Source organism: Artibeus jamaicensis, unplaced genomic scaffold (assembly GCF_021234435.1).
Source record: "Artibeus jamaicensis isolate MK-2021 breed Jamaican fruit bat unplaced genomic scaffold, CSHL_Jam_final scaffold_537, whole genome shotgun sequence".
NCBI classification, from domain to species: Eukaryota; Metazoa; Chordata; class Mammalia; order Chiroptera; family Phyllostomidae; genus Artibeus; species Artibeus jamaicensis.
The window spans coordinates 32620142-32635622 of NW_026522047.1; the positions used below are offsets into that span (position 1 = coordinate 32620142).

At 38.3% G+C, this 15481-nt stretch overlaps 1 long non-coding RNA gene across 1 annotated transcript in view; it reads left to right on the forward strand.

Moving 5' to 3' along the window:
* LOC119056574 (uncharacterized) overlaps positions 1–15481 on the forward strand; it is a 332875-nt gene that overhangs the window by 277665 nt on the left and 39729 nt on the right. The window lies entirely within an intron of this gene.

Genomic DNA, 15481 nt, shown 5'->3' on the forward strand with positions numbered 1-15481 from the left:
ACACCTCCATCTCTGTGCATCACTGTCTTTACCCCATCTGGATGGCTACCTCCCCGAACATACACTGCCAAAATAAAAATAATATGACATAGACAAAAATGTTATCTCTGTAAATGAATGGAAGCAGATGACTTTTGAGGAAAGTTTTATTATAAACATAATTTTCATCCCACTCTGAATAATGCAAATGCCTTGCCACGGCCTTCACAGCTCTGCGTGGACTGCCTCGGTCACCTGCCCAGTCTTATCCAATAGAGAACATTTTGTATTTGCCTGTCCTTAAACTTCTAACTCCTCTGCCAACATCCTCAGTTTCAGCTGATGACCTTACCTATTGTTTCGCTAAGAAAATAGAAGCAAACAGGAGAGCTTTTCCACAAACTGCTGTATCATATTTATAGACATAACCTCATGTCCTGTGGATCTTCTTTCTTCTTATGGATGAACTGTCCATGACATCATCACCAAAGCCCCCTCCTCCACGTCCCTAGTGGACTGGATCCTTTCCCCTTTTGCCCACTCAGGGCCACACTCCAGGGGTGCTCCTTTCTCCTGATGCAGCAAGCGGTCCGTCTACACTGAATTAGTAGTCAAACATGCTCTTATTTTTTTCTTTGAAAGAAGTGTTCTTGATGTTACTGACTCATGTCTCTCCTTGCTTTTATAACACAACTGTCAGTAATTATTTTCTGTCCCTCAGTTCTCCCTTTAGAATATTTCATGCAAATAAATGTTGTTAGTGACTTAGCCACTATGAAATCCAGTAGTTAGTTATTGGTACTGCTCTTTGTTGACCTGTCAGCAGCATCAAACCCAGTCAATGACAAGAATTCTCTCCTTTATAAAACAGTTTACTCACTGGTTTTCCTCCTGCTTCACTACCTCTGCTTGGTGCGGCCTCCTTTGTCTTCTTGGTGATTTCCTCTGGATCTTCCAAATCCCTGAGTGTTGGGGTGGAGGGACTGGGAGTCTACTTTGCATTACATATTGTATTAACTATATCAAAACTCTTCACCGTTGCTAGTCTATTAACAAATCAAACTGGGTTTGTTTAGATACTGTGGCTGTAGATTCATTTCTATGAAAGTTCCTTATGATCTCAGCCATGTGAGGAGCTCAGAGGAGACTGTGGAAACATGAAAGCAGTGGGCCCTACCTGGTGAATGTACTCACCACTGCGCTAAGCTCACTGCTCGCTCCTCACTCTTTACTTTAACACAGTCCCTCACAGAACTGTCAGATCATAGTGAGAAGGAGCCACAACTTAGACTTAAACAAGTCGACAGAGCGATTCAAAAAACACTTAGTGATCCAGTAATGTCAAAAAACTGCCCTCTGATGTCCTGCACAGGAAGCCTCTGTGGTGGGTGTGTAGGGAGGCTGAGCCACTGAGAGTTGTCACTGGGACAGCGTAAGTCTGCAGCTCTTTCTGTGAGTAGCTGCAGGAGGACAATATTCAGAGCTGACTTCAGGCTGATGTTGGATGTGGACATTCTGTAAAGGAAAAAAAAACTGTTGGCATCATAGAGTTTGGGAGAGAGACTGGAAGTCCAATTCTGATTTGGGAGCTATCAGCTTATAAAAGTAATAGTGGAAGTTGGAAGTGAGAATGGGCTCACCTAATGGCAAGAGCATGCGGTTTGGGGCTCTACTCAGGGACAGTGGGGAAGCAGGTGAGGGCTGGGGAACTGACTAGTCAACGTGGCAAGAATTTGGAGGGTTTCTGCATACTCCCATGAAATCCAAACTGGTAAAACAAGACAATGAAAAGAGCACTTCTGCCACATACATGTGCATATTTTTTGAATATCAAACAAAATTCTGACTCAAACCTGAAAACTTGATCTTTGAATTCATTCCTTAAGGGACGCTTAGAAATGGTTCTTCATCTTTAAAGAGCCGTCACCAACTCATTGTGATTTTAGCGAAAACTATGAATCTATCCTTGGAAGAACAGCAATGAGCAGACAGGAATAGCCTTGATTCTGAAAAAGAGTCAGAGGCCTGTGGGTGCTGGCCGTGACTGCAGGGAGAGCTGGTGATTCCTTATGTTCAGGTTGAGAATTTTGCTACTGCTTTCCTATATTTGCAGAAATTGTGTTGTTATGGAAAAACAGTGTGGAGCTTGTAGACAGGGTTACTAAGTTCTATTTTCTAATTTCATCCCTGCCTTTTGTACTCCTGCCATTATGTATATACACACATATGTTTATATTCTTTCTCCTATGTAAACATAATATTTATGCCAGCGATGTTATAGTTTGGAGAAAAACATATTGAGTTGGAGCTCTACTTACAAACTGGTAGAGTGAGCCGTGTTAATAATACTCTGCAGTGTAAATGAACAATTCTGCCTTTTCTAGTTCATGTAAATTAGAGCTAGTAGCATGGCTCTTTAAAATTTCAGAAAGAGATAACATGCAAGTAAACAGCATTATTTGATAAAATGCCTTTAGTAGAGTTTTTAAAAGGTTAAAAAAATGCTTCATTCCTTGTTTCCAAATAAGAATGAACAACAAAATAATTCAGCCTATTTCTAGGTGAGACACGGAAAGTATGTTCAGATGAAAATCTGTTTCACGTGGCAGTGGCCACGAGGGGAAGGGCCGGGGGAAACCAAGGCCAGGACCAAGATTCTAATCAGTGTGGGTAAATCCCAACTTTTATCGGAGCACCTAATATTGGCGGGTAGTATTTGAGACAACTCTTTGATCTCAGACAATCATATAAAGTGTTTACAGCAAACTCAATTGTGGTCAAAATTTAACTTCACTGATAAAGAGAAGGCCAAAGATTGCTGCCATTAACCCTATGAAAGAATACTAGAATTTAGAAAAATTTAAGGACAGATATTAAATATCAAAGTAATATATAGAAACATAAACAAATACTATAATTCAAAATATCATCACTTAGTCTCAGGATCTTGATACAGGGTATATAGGTCATACTTAGTGACAAATTTGATACAGTGAAAGTAAAAGGATATCTGCAAACAAAGGAGGTCAAAAGAAGATATTATCTTTCTAGAAATGGAGAGCATGGATGTGACGTCACTGTAAATCTATAGACATTTTCATCTTTGTTCCTGCTCCCTCTGTCTCTCTCTCTCCCCATGTGTGTGTATATGTATCTGTACACACATATCTATACATATTGTGTGTGTATACATACACACATATGTAGTTAATAGAGTTACTCCTGAATATTTCCATCTTTGTATCAGTGATTTAAACCACAATTTATATGCATTTTAAAAAGTAGGTCTACTTTCTACCTACCTCTTGTTTAATGATATCTAACTCTAGCTTGGTTTAAATATTGTCACAATTATTAAGTTAGTTGGCAACTTTACAGTATTTCTATAAATAAATAGAACTTTTGTGTCAGTTAAGATGTTTTGGATATGAGTAACAGAAATAAGTTGCTTAAGCAGTAGATTTATTATCTAACTCATCATATGAGATATCGAGACAAGATGGTTCCAGGGTTGGTTTATTCAGAAGCTAAACATCATGAGGGATCCAGAATGTGTCAGTGCTTCCATCTGGAAAATCCTAGTGTGTCGGTGTTGTCTCCTCTCATTGCAAGACAAGAGAAACCCAGGTATCATACAGCCATAAAAAAACACCCAGAAAATGATGTGTATATGAGTGCATTTTTATTTGGGTTTTATTTTTAATAGGAAATAAACCTTTCCTTGAAGCTCCTCAGTTTCCCTAACTGGTATCTAATGTTCACACCTAATCAAGTTCTTGTAAGAAAACGACACCCCTGAATAGCTTAAACCAGTATTGATGCACTTCCTGGAATTGGGTTTGACTTCTGTGTTCTCAGCATTTGTCCATGTAAAGTATCATTAAGTGAACAAGACTTTGCTAAGAAGGAAGAAGCATGTGTGTGTCTGTTGTGCATTTTAAAAGTGTGTTGATAGTGTGCTATTGTACTTCACTGCTTTTAAGTCTTACTCTTCTCTACCTCATGTTCTACAACTTGTACTTGAAAGCAAATGCCAGTTCCGGCCTACACTTGTATCTCTCCAAGCACTTATCTTGGTGACTAGCACATGTAGGTTCAAGATGAAACATTTATCTGTAGGATCAAATGTCATTCACTAGTGTTATTGGCACATAGGGCAATTTTATTCAAAACATCTATTTGAAATATCTATTGTTATAGGGGTGAGAGAAAACTCAGGGAGATGAACTTGAATAATTTTAACTGCACATGGTAATAACTCTGCAACTATACTAGGACATAAGACTTCAGTAATTTGACTCTTCTACAAAAAAGAGGTTAGTTTTTCATTCTAAACTTTGTATTTTACAGGAAGGGTTTTTCATACATTTATATACATTTTGATTTCTTCATAAATGGCCAGATGACAATTCATGTGACTGTTTAAAATGTTTAAAGAAAAATTAATTTAGTATGTAGTAAAACTAACTTTATCTGAAATAAACAGAAATGTCCATGGAACAAGGTCTTTCCAGAAAGTATCCAGCCATGTGATATGAAAAATAGAGACATTTATTGAAGAAGATTCAAGATATAAGAAACATTGTTCATGAAACATTTATACCTCAGTCCCATTCAAAGTAGGCACCTTGGGACCTCACACAGTTCTCTCAGTTGCCATCAGCTGCCCTGCCACATTTTCCTGGATCTTATTGGTAGTCTGAAATCTCTTCCATTTCAAAGGTGATTTTAGTGTTGGAAAAACCCAGAAGTCACAGGGTGCCAAATCTGGGCTGTAGGGAGGCTGAGTCATCTGGGTGATCTGATGTTTCACCAAAAACTCGTCACCAGACATGATACATGATGGGCACAGTGTCATGATGAAGCAGCCACCCACCAGCTGTCCGTAGCTGCAGCTTTCCAAATCATCCGAAGAGTTTCCACAGGGGGATGCTCAAGATTAGTGCGTGATGTGATGCAGATTCATTGCTCTACTCCCACAGTCATTTTGAATACAATGGCCACACAGTACACGTGCTCACTCAAGGCCGTCTGCTGCCCCCGGTGACTAGTGCAGTGAGGTTGTCGTCATTCACATATTCTAGTCCACTCTTCTTGGATGCCACGTTACACCGATGTAGTGCAAACTATTTTTTGTTTTATTAACGATGGTTGGACTTTTCCTAGACAGATGTCATATACTTTCTCTAAAAATAAATTGGGACATGTATTACTGAAGGAATAGTTCTCTGTACCAACTTTTGAGAATAGAATGTTTTTTCTTAGTACATGCCTTCACCTTGTGTCTGCTAGATAGTTGAGACAGACCATGTTCAAAACCAATTTTATTATCTCGTCCCTAAAACCTTCAATTATACCTGCTTTCTCAACTTAATTAGTGGCACAGGATCTGTCCTTCCAGAGAACAATGTTTCATATTCAATTAGTCCATTTTTTCTCTTACCTACCTCTAATAAATCATCAAATGACACTTAACCTTCCAAACAGCTTTTAAGTTCACCCTTTTTTTTAGTACTATTGCTCTCTCCCCCCTACCCCAGCCCTCATCTTTGACTCAGATAATTTGAATAACCTGCCCAGTGTTTCCCTTGTATATGGTTTCTTCTTACTTCAATCCATTATCCATATACTTATCACAGTTCACCTTTTAAAATGCAACTTTACCTGTTGGTACCTTGTGTTTAGCTTCTCAGTGACTTCATGTCCACAGGGTCAAGTCAAGCTCCTTAGCAGAGTGCGTGAATCCCCTGTGAACATGAACTCTGTCCCAGAGGAATCATGCTCCCAGGTGCACTCCTTTTACTGTGGTGCATGGGTTACATCCTGGCAACATCACATTATGCTAATTTACTGTCCTTACACCACTAACATGCCCTTACACTTACCTTGGAATGCTGTGGCTTCTTAATTGGCTTTTGAATTGGTACACACTACTTAAAATCCAACTTGAATACAAAAGATAAGCTAAAATCAAATGGCTATAGAGTTGTCTACCCTAAAATGCTTTCTTTTTCTCTGAAAAGAGAAATGTTCTATTAATTTGCTTTTTTCTCATAATTATTCCTTTGGTATAGTATAAGACTTAATATTATTTTTTAAAATTTATTATATTACATCCCTCACTTCATCTGTCCAGACTTATTTTAATTCATGTGTTTGTTTAGCTGATTATTAAAACAGAACAGTTGGAGAGGGGAATGGCAAGGTAGGCAAACTCTAAGGCAGCAGATGGTATAGGCCGATCCTCTCATTGAAACTGTAGCCTTTTCTCGCTTAGTTTCATCTGGCCAGATAAAAAGGAAAAGGCTGGAGGGACCAGCCTCTATTTGAGCAGTGTGGCTCTACTCTTTTGTCTCTTTATGGTTTGCAGGGGTGTCCAATCTGTGTCCCATGGGCCACATGCAGTCAGAATGGCTATGAGTGTGGCCCAACACAAAACTGTAAATTTATTTAAATCATTAGGAGACTTTTTTGTGAGTATGTGTTGTGATGTGTTTAATCTGTGGCCCCAAACAGCTCTTCTTCCAGTGTGGCCCAGAGACGCTAAAAAGTTGGACATCCCTGGAAGGGATCCCCCAGGCCAATCGTAGCGTTCACATTACTCACTGTAGGTTCTCTAAATGGGCTGAAACTATAAGAACATATTTACTTTTTCTAAATGCAAATAAAAAAGAGTATGCCTTTGATTCTCTTAGCGAGTGTCACAGGAGGTCTGGGAATTGACCTCAGTGATCTCGAGCCAGTGCCCAGTTGGCTCCTTTTCTCAGCCTGTCTTTCCATCTTTGCCTCCACGACTGGACAGAACAAGGGGTGAGCACATTTGATCGGCAAATGTTATCTCTCTGGTCCTGACACTCCTGGAGTAACTTTTCCGTTTAAAAGGTGGTTGTGTTCTTAGAAATTCAGAATCCAATAAGGCCTTTAAACATCGTCTTCTGTGCCTTACTCTTAAGTATTCTTACTCTTTTTACTTCATTTCTATTGTTGGCACTATGACAGATTCCCCACTTTCGAACCATTTGCCCACCTCCTCCCAGCCCCTGGCCCCCTTCCCTCAGGCCATCACCGCACTGTTCTGTGTGTCTGTGGGTTATGCATGTATGTTCTTTGGCTTAGCCCTTCATCCAGTCCTCCCCTGTGACAGCCGTCAGTCTTTTCTCTGTATCTATGAGTCTGTTTCTGTTTCGTCTGTCAATTTATTTCGTTTGTTAGATTCCACATGCAAGTGAGATCATATGGTACTTAATCTTTCTCTGGACTGGCTTATTTCACTTAGCAAAATATTCTCCAGGTCTGTCCATGTGCAGCCATAAAAATGAAGGAATGCTTACTGTGGGCAACAGCATGAATGGGCTCTAAGTGTTCTTGTTAACAAACACTAAAGTGCTGAACTTATTCTATTTGAAGACATTTAAGTCATCTGATTTTAAATTAGTCTCATCAAAATTCACTGCAATGATTTTTGGAGTTAGAATTTATAGACGAAAGTTTTTCATTATAACTCATCAAATATCTCACAAAACATGTCAGTGTCAGGGTGAGCGACTCCTAATTCAACTCTTGGACTTCCAGTTAGTCTGTGATGCAGACGGGGGTCTGCACTAAGTGTTGTAGAGGTCGTGGGCAGATCCCCGTCTCTGGGAACCTTGACATTTAATACAGCTTGACAGAAAATATTATTATTTTCACATAATTAAAATAAATTAGCCCCTGGCAGATGTGGCTCAGTTGGTTGGAATGTCATCCTAACTGTAAGGTTGCAGGTTCAATTCCCAGTCAGGGCACATACTTAGGTTGTGGGTTTGATCCCTTGTCCACGTGCCTATGACTTTCAGTCTGAGTGCGTCCAAGAGGCACCCAATTGATGTTTCTCTCTCTCATCAACGTTTCTTTCCCTCCCTTCCTCTCTTTCTAAAAGCAACGAAAAAGTGTCCTCGAATAAGGATAAAAGTAAATAAATAAATATTATGACTTTATTTCAAGGGTAGTTAACAGTATGTTCATCAATTCAGAGCCCTACCCATTTCCCCTGGAGCTGCTTCTAAATTCTTGGCTACTTCTGTTATCCCACTGCACTGCGGGGACGGCGTGACCCTGTCTAGTGGACCTCCGAGCTACTCTAGAATGAACTGAGATGTCCTTGTTTTCCTCTAGCTTTTAGTTCATGAAGACCACTTCTAAGTGGTCCCTTGTTCCAGGGCTGGTAGTCTCATCTAAGGCTCTCCCAGGGAAGGGTCTATTTCTAAGCATCTGCACGTGGCTGTCCCACTACGTGTGCTTCCATCTGAAGGCCTTGTTTAGAGGTATTTTTCTCTATTTCTATCACTCCTTGTGAACCTGTGGCACCTGCCTCCTTTTATGTGACAATGTACGGCTTTAAGGAACTCCACGAGACTATTTCTGACCAGTTACTACTACTTTTGCACAGCTGTCAAGAGTAGAAGACTCCTGGCCCTGCCCCTCCCCTCCCTTCCCCTCTAAAGATAAATAAAATCTTTAAAAAAAAAAGAGTAGAAGACTCCTTCTGCTCTGTGTCTTGCTGCTTCCTGGGTTTTACCTGGAAGCAGACGCGATTTTCCTCTGCTGCCGTTTGCCACATGCCTTCTCTTGGAGCAGAGCCAGTGTTTGTGCATCTTCATTTTCTCTGTGCTGGGCTGCAGGGGCAGGTCCCTGCTTACTCCAGGACCCCCGCTGTGCATTCACGCCTTTCTTCTCTCCCTGCCCTTTCCTCTGTCCTTCTAGTCCAAGGTAACACTGTCTTGCGTCCAGATGTTGGGGGTTGAGCAGAAAGTTGTGCTCATTGTGATAATGTGAACCTGTCCATCATACTCTTAGCTATTTTTATCCTCTTGAGACCTAGGCTTTTGAATTTCTGAAGTCAAAATGTGATGTTTTTGTTTCATCTTCTTTGTGATGTTTCCATACTTTCATGAGTGAACAACAAAGCGAATGCCCTGGAGCCTGCACAAATGAAGAAGATAAAATGCATTGGCTAATCTGTTAAAATATTATTCTGTAGCAGCTATACGATGAATATATAAAGAAAGATATAAAGTTTTTCTCTATTTTGTCCTCAATCATAGCTAGAATAATTATTTCAGGAACATCTGTATAATATTTTATATATATAAAATACATCAAAATTCAGATATAGTCTACCATTTCTAGGAAAAAAACATGAATATGTTGCTGTTCCTGAGATCTAAAGTTCTATTTATGGTCGTCCTACCTCGAGAGAAGAGGGTGGCAAGACCTATGTCAAATATACTTTCAAATTACAATCACTTGATATAACTAGTATGTCTCATGTCACATTTATGGTACTCAAAAAAAAAGATACTTTAAAATATTAAATTTAGTGACTGAGACAATATATTGTTCTTAGATTAGGGATTCTGTTTCCAGATTCTCTTGCCCTAGTAACATGTGGAAACACCGAGAATGCACATCGGTTTCGTGAATGTGCCAGTCACTGCCATCACCTGTGGGAGGGCGTGGTGAGCCCACTGTGCCCCTCACAGCCAGGTCCCCAAATGGCAGACTTCTGTGAGCTTTCCTGCTGCTCGTTTTTTTTTTCAGAATTGTCCATTGTCATGGGTGCCTCATTACACCACTACCTTGCAAATAAATTGCTCAGGGGGTTTAAAGGCCATTCCTTCCCTCTAGCCGCTGCTGTGGTGGATATGGAAGGCACCGTAGAAGCACCAGCGCAGTCCAGTCATTCCCACCAAGGCTGGGATGTGTATTTGGAGGGGAAAGGAGTTTTTCTCCCTCACTCTAGCCTAAGTCAAGCAGTCAGCTCTTTGCATTCTAGTCATTTGTCTGTGGCACATAATCAATACAATAAAACTGGATCGCATAGAATTTTGGTATCAGTGTCTTATTAGAGCCAGCCCTTCGCTATTTGAATCTCCAAAAGCCCATGAACTCTCACCTCCTCTCCATGTGAAGGCCCAATACATTTTCCTTCTGCCAGATCCATCACTTTGTCAAGTGTAGATATTTCCTTCAGGTAAAATGAAGAAAGTAACAGCCATAAAAGTGTTGTTATGGTTTGTCTTATTGAAAAACATGAAGTTGTTGAACAACAGGAATTGGCTTAATAGCTAATGCTTAGGTCTCAGGAGTAAAGGTGTCAGTGAGAAGTAAGCCCTAGCTCTAAAGTCAAAGTTAAGACAGGTGTGTCAGTGGGAAAGGGGTCTTAACTTTTGGTATCAGGAAATATGAAAATTAAGTCCTGTCATGTGATGGACCTGGGGTTGTATAAAGCATGAGACAAAATTTATCACATAGCTTAGCTATGAGCAAGTAACTGATGGGAGGGCCTGTCGTAGCCAAGCTGTGATGCTAGAACAATAATTAAATAAAAAAAGAGTCCACATTTCTATTTTAGCCACCAGCCACTTCCACTCCTGCAAAAAGCCTCGAGATGGGGGAGTTTTGGTCCACACTACTACCTCCATTTTCAATATGTGTGCAGTTAGTAGTCTCTGTTCTTTTCAATGTTTGATGTGAACTCTCAATCTGGGCAGCAAATGTGTGGCCAAGGGAGGCTTGTGATGAGATATTTGTATTTGTCCTTAGTTTCTCCAGCTAACTGTTAGAAGTCAAGTATAATCACATTACTAACTCTTTGTGAGGCCAGAGTAGGTCTTATTGGTCATAGTTTCCATTTCTGTAGACAAAATGCTACCTAAACTTTAATTTTAGGCTCTTCTTATCTTTATTGTATAAATTAAAATATCAGAAAAATTGGTTTTAATCTAAAAAATTTAGACCTAATACTTCATAAAGAAGGTGAAAATAGGTTATGCCTTTAATATTTAGTAATTTTATTTTAATATAATACACATTGATTTAGGGTTAAAGTATCAAACAACCTGAAGAATTTTAGAAAAGGAACAATAAGCAATACTTTTTCATATTTGTGCCCTGTTGATTTATTTTGTAGAAGATAATTATCACTCTTATCTTAAAGTATTCTAGAGCAATAATTCCGTTTTATTACTTTTCAAAGTCTGACCTTATTTATCATGATGGAAAGCACATATTACCAAATGTCTTTTAGAATTTTGTGGTTTTTTTGTGAACAATATTTTAAAATAATAGAATACTCAATTAAGTCACTATATATAATTTGTAATAAATTATGCCTAAGTTCATTGTTCCTTAGTAATTTCTGTCTACATATATAATCTTTTATGCTAATTTTAGGCAGATATAATGGATATCAATAAGTATTGTATGTCCTATTGAAGATCACTATAAGATATGTAGAGCTACATACTAAGGCGATTTAAATTATGAGCTTAAAATAAGCTAATAATATTTAATTCCATGTTTTATATTCTATATTATTTATATTAAATATAGTATCTATTTAATATTAATATCATTTATCCTACTAACAAAAGAGTAGGATAATAAGAATATTGTAATATACTTTATTATAAATAGGTTAAGGAAACAAGAATATATAATAACTTCATAATAGATGGAGACACTATTTCACACAAGAGAAACATAACCTATTTGCCTGATTTCCCCACATCTTCCCAAGTGAATGATTAGAAAGATATACTGTTCTTGTTGTCTATTTTATTCTCATAGTTAGAATGATAATTTCAGCAATCATTCAGTACAATGTTATAAACATGCTCTTGCATACAATAATTTTTATGCTGAAAGAAATTAGACTTCTTACTGTGATTCAGTAAATATATATATAACCACGTTAAAACACATTCTCAACCTACAGAGGCCACTCAGATTCCACTGAGTTTCTTAAATATTTTTATGGATCTCAGTGGTCATCTCACAGTATCACCATATTCTTTCACTTGATATAGTGTCCTTAACAAAATACAGAGTAAGTTTGTACGTTAGATTCTGCACAGCACTGAATGATTCGCAGCTGTGTGGGAAAGGATCAGGGCACTGGTTCGCCGCCCATCCCATAGGGGGGCGGTGACTGCTTGCTTTACCGGCGCTGCCGGTGACGAGGAAACACATTTTTAATCTAGTTTCATTTCTTCCCTTTAAAAAAATCTGTGCTGGCAAATTGTTAGCATTTTCCAGCACATTGTTAGCAAAAACTTTCTGTATTTAATTTGACTTCTTTGTTCCTTTTTAAAGTTAAATTTATTGGGACGACATTGGTTAATAAGATCATATAGGCTTCAAGTGTACAATTCTGTGATGTCATCTGTACATTTCATTGTCCACCATCATATATCAAATAATATTTCTGTCACCATGCATTTGACCCCTCTACTACTCTCCTATCCTCTTCCCCTTGGTAACTACCATACTGTTGTCTGTGTCTAGGAGTTTGTTTTATATACCATATTTGAGTGAAATTATAAGGATTTTAGCTTTTCCTGATTTATTTCTAATCTAGGTTCGTTTCTTCAATTAAAAAAATCTCTTGCCTGAAAATACCTTATCGGTAAAATTTGAAATCTATATATAAGTTTATATTGAACATGGAACAATATTCAGTAATGTAAAGGCACATTGTCTATCAACTAATAACAAAGTTCACAAAGAAGGCTGTCCTGTCTTACCCAAAATATTAAAATATTTTATTAAAACATTTCTTGTAATAATAACTAAAACTTTAACCTCAGTTGGGAAAAATAGTTCATCTTCCATTGCGTAAAAAGTGGAAAATAAGTTTCCTTTATTATGTCTGTGTTTGATATTATCCACTTTTACAGACTTCACGGAAAGATTGGGGGTAAGTCCCCAGCAAACAAAACTTGACAATATGTAGCCCATTTTTAAGAAACTAAATGCAAAACCACAAACTAATTAAAAAATAAATACAAGCCTTCTGCATCTTTTCAGAGCAGGAAATTGTTTTCGAGTCAGGCAGCTTGCAAGGTCTTGTGTGTTTTTTGTGATGCCAAACAGATGCCTCCCCGCCTTCTTCCACCTTCTCATTTTTATAAACTTTTGCTGACAGGCATTTTTAGTCGTCATTCCGTGCCCCTCACTCCCAAAACACCTAGAATGTAAAATTTGATTCCAATCTGTCAACCATTAAGTGGAAGTAATTATTTCTGAGGTAGTGAAGGTTGCTAACGTACACTGACGTTTGCAAACTATTGATTTACACACTACTCAGAATTCAACTAATGGCTTTAGTAAAAACAAACCACGCCAGATCAAATCAATTTTTATTTTAACTATGATTTTAGAAAACTATATGCTAGAAATGTAAAGAATATAAAGAATGGACCTTACTACTTTGGAGAAATCTAGATGATCATTCCCAAATACCCTTATTTGCTTTTACATTCCCACTGAAAAGGTGGAAAGATACTGTGCTTAAAGTGTATCTGTACAGGGTGAGCAAAAGTATGTTTACAGGTGCAATATAAAAAAATAATACAATAGCTAATTAATATTTCCAGCTGGATAGGGAGCCACATCCCCTTGAGCCAAGACTGCAGGTCTGATCCATGGTTAGGGCACATGAGGGAATCGATCAATGAACACAGAGGTGAGTGGAGTGCCAGGGTGACACTCTTCTCTCTCCCCTGCTTCACCTATCACTCAAAAATCAATAAAAATTTAAAATTAATAAATAATACAAGAATAAACTGTTTCACATGCAACTGTACATCTACTTTTGCCCCACCCCTCTATATTGGTACCCAACACATATGTATAGAATATCTCCATATTAATATGGTGATTAATATTAATACCATTGATTCATGCAGTTCTCTAATTATACTTGTTTCTTATTTGAATCTAATAGAACTTCCTTATTTTGATCTTTTGGAGTTATCTATTTTTCATTGGAGTTATCTATTTTTTATTACTCATGCTTTCCTACTTTTGATTAAAGGCAATATATATGTACATAGGTAAACTTTCCATTATATTATCAGTTATCACTTGTTTGATAAGATTGTAAGGCATTGTACTTAGAAGTTTATATAAAATTCTCAATTCTCAGAATAATAGATATCCCCATTTTATAATTGTGGCCATTCCCGTGCAAAGTCCCAAAGTGCCCTTCAAAGACTCGTAGGTAGCTGCAGAGGAAATGGAGGTTTGAATAGAAGCATGGCTGAACACAGAGCCTGCAACTTAGCAGTCATGCAACATTCCTCTGTTGGTTTTCATGATGAAACAAAGAAAAGGCTTAAAATAAGACTAAGTGGTCAGGTATCACCTCCATTTCCTCCTGCCCCTTTTGAAAATTCTGATGTCCTTCCGTTCATTCCTTATTCGTTCATTGGTCTATCCCTTCAACTAATGTCTATTAGCAGTGGATATAGCAGTTAAGAAAAAAAAACACAAAATTTCTGTATCTGTGGAGTCCATATTTTAGAGGAAAAGAAAAAATATAAGGAAATAAAAAATATGTCCAAGGTCAAGAGGTGGTACATGCTACCAAGAAAAATAAAGATGGCAATGAATTAAAAGTGATGGTGGGAGGTATTATATATTGGTTGGTCAGGGAAGCCTTTTTAGTAACGGGGGAGTAAGCCATGCAGATCTGTGAGGGAAAAGCACCCTAGGCAGAAGGAACAGTAAATGCAAACACTCGGAGGACAGAGTGTGCTTGAGTATTTCAGAAACAGCAGGGAGGCTACTTTGGCTGGAGCCAGAGGTGGGACTGATGGAAGTGGAGGCCAATGAGATAGCAGAGGGATTAGGACTTTGTGGGCCAAAGTATGGGCAGAGGTTTTTCCTTGTGAGATGGGAAGCCATGAGAGTGAGTGAAACAGAAGAGTGGAATACAGTCTTATACTTCAGAAAGATCTTTCTGAACTGTGTGGGCAACAGGTTGACTTTAGTGTGACTGGAGGTAACAGACCAAGCGAGAAGTGATAGTGGTTTGATAGTGTGACAGGATCTAGTGATGAAAAGTGGGAGGATTCTGAATATATTTTGAAGGTTGGATTCTGAATATGTTTTGAATATACTTCTAGCTGACAGGGCTAGATGTAAGAAAAGAGATAAATTAAACAGAACTATAAGGTTTTTGGCATGCATAATCAAACAAATAGCATTTACTGAGATGTGTTGCCTTGTGAGTGATGGGGATGGGTGAGCTTTTTTTGTTGGTGTGGGACCATGGCAGACTCAGGGCTTTGTTTTAGACATATGACATTTGCAGTCTTCACCAGCTAGGGCAGAGGTCTGCAAACTGTCCCTGAGCCCAATCTGCCTTCCTGATTGTCCTTGTAAGGCCCACAAACTCAGGATGGGTTTCACATTTTTAAAGGCTGAGAAATCACTAAGTACTAATTTGTGATTAAGTCAAATTTATATGAAATTAAAGTTTCAGTATCCAAAGATAAAGTTTTATTGTAACAAAGCCATACTCATTTGTGTGTTTTGTCCTTGGCTGCTCAGAGGCCCAGGAGCAGAGTCCTGTAGTTGCAACACAGACCATATGCAAAGCTGAAGGTATTTATTACCAGGCTTTTTACAGATAACATTGCCAACTGCTAACTGTGATGGTCCACCAGAACAGAAT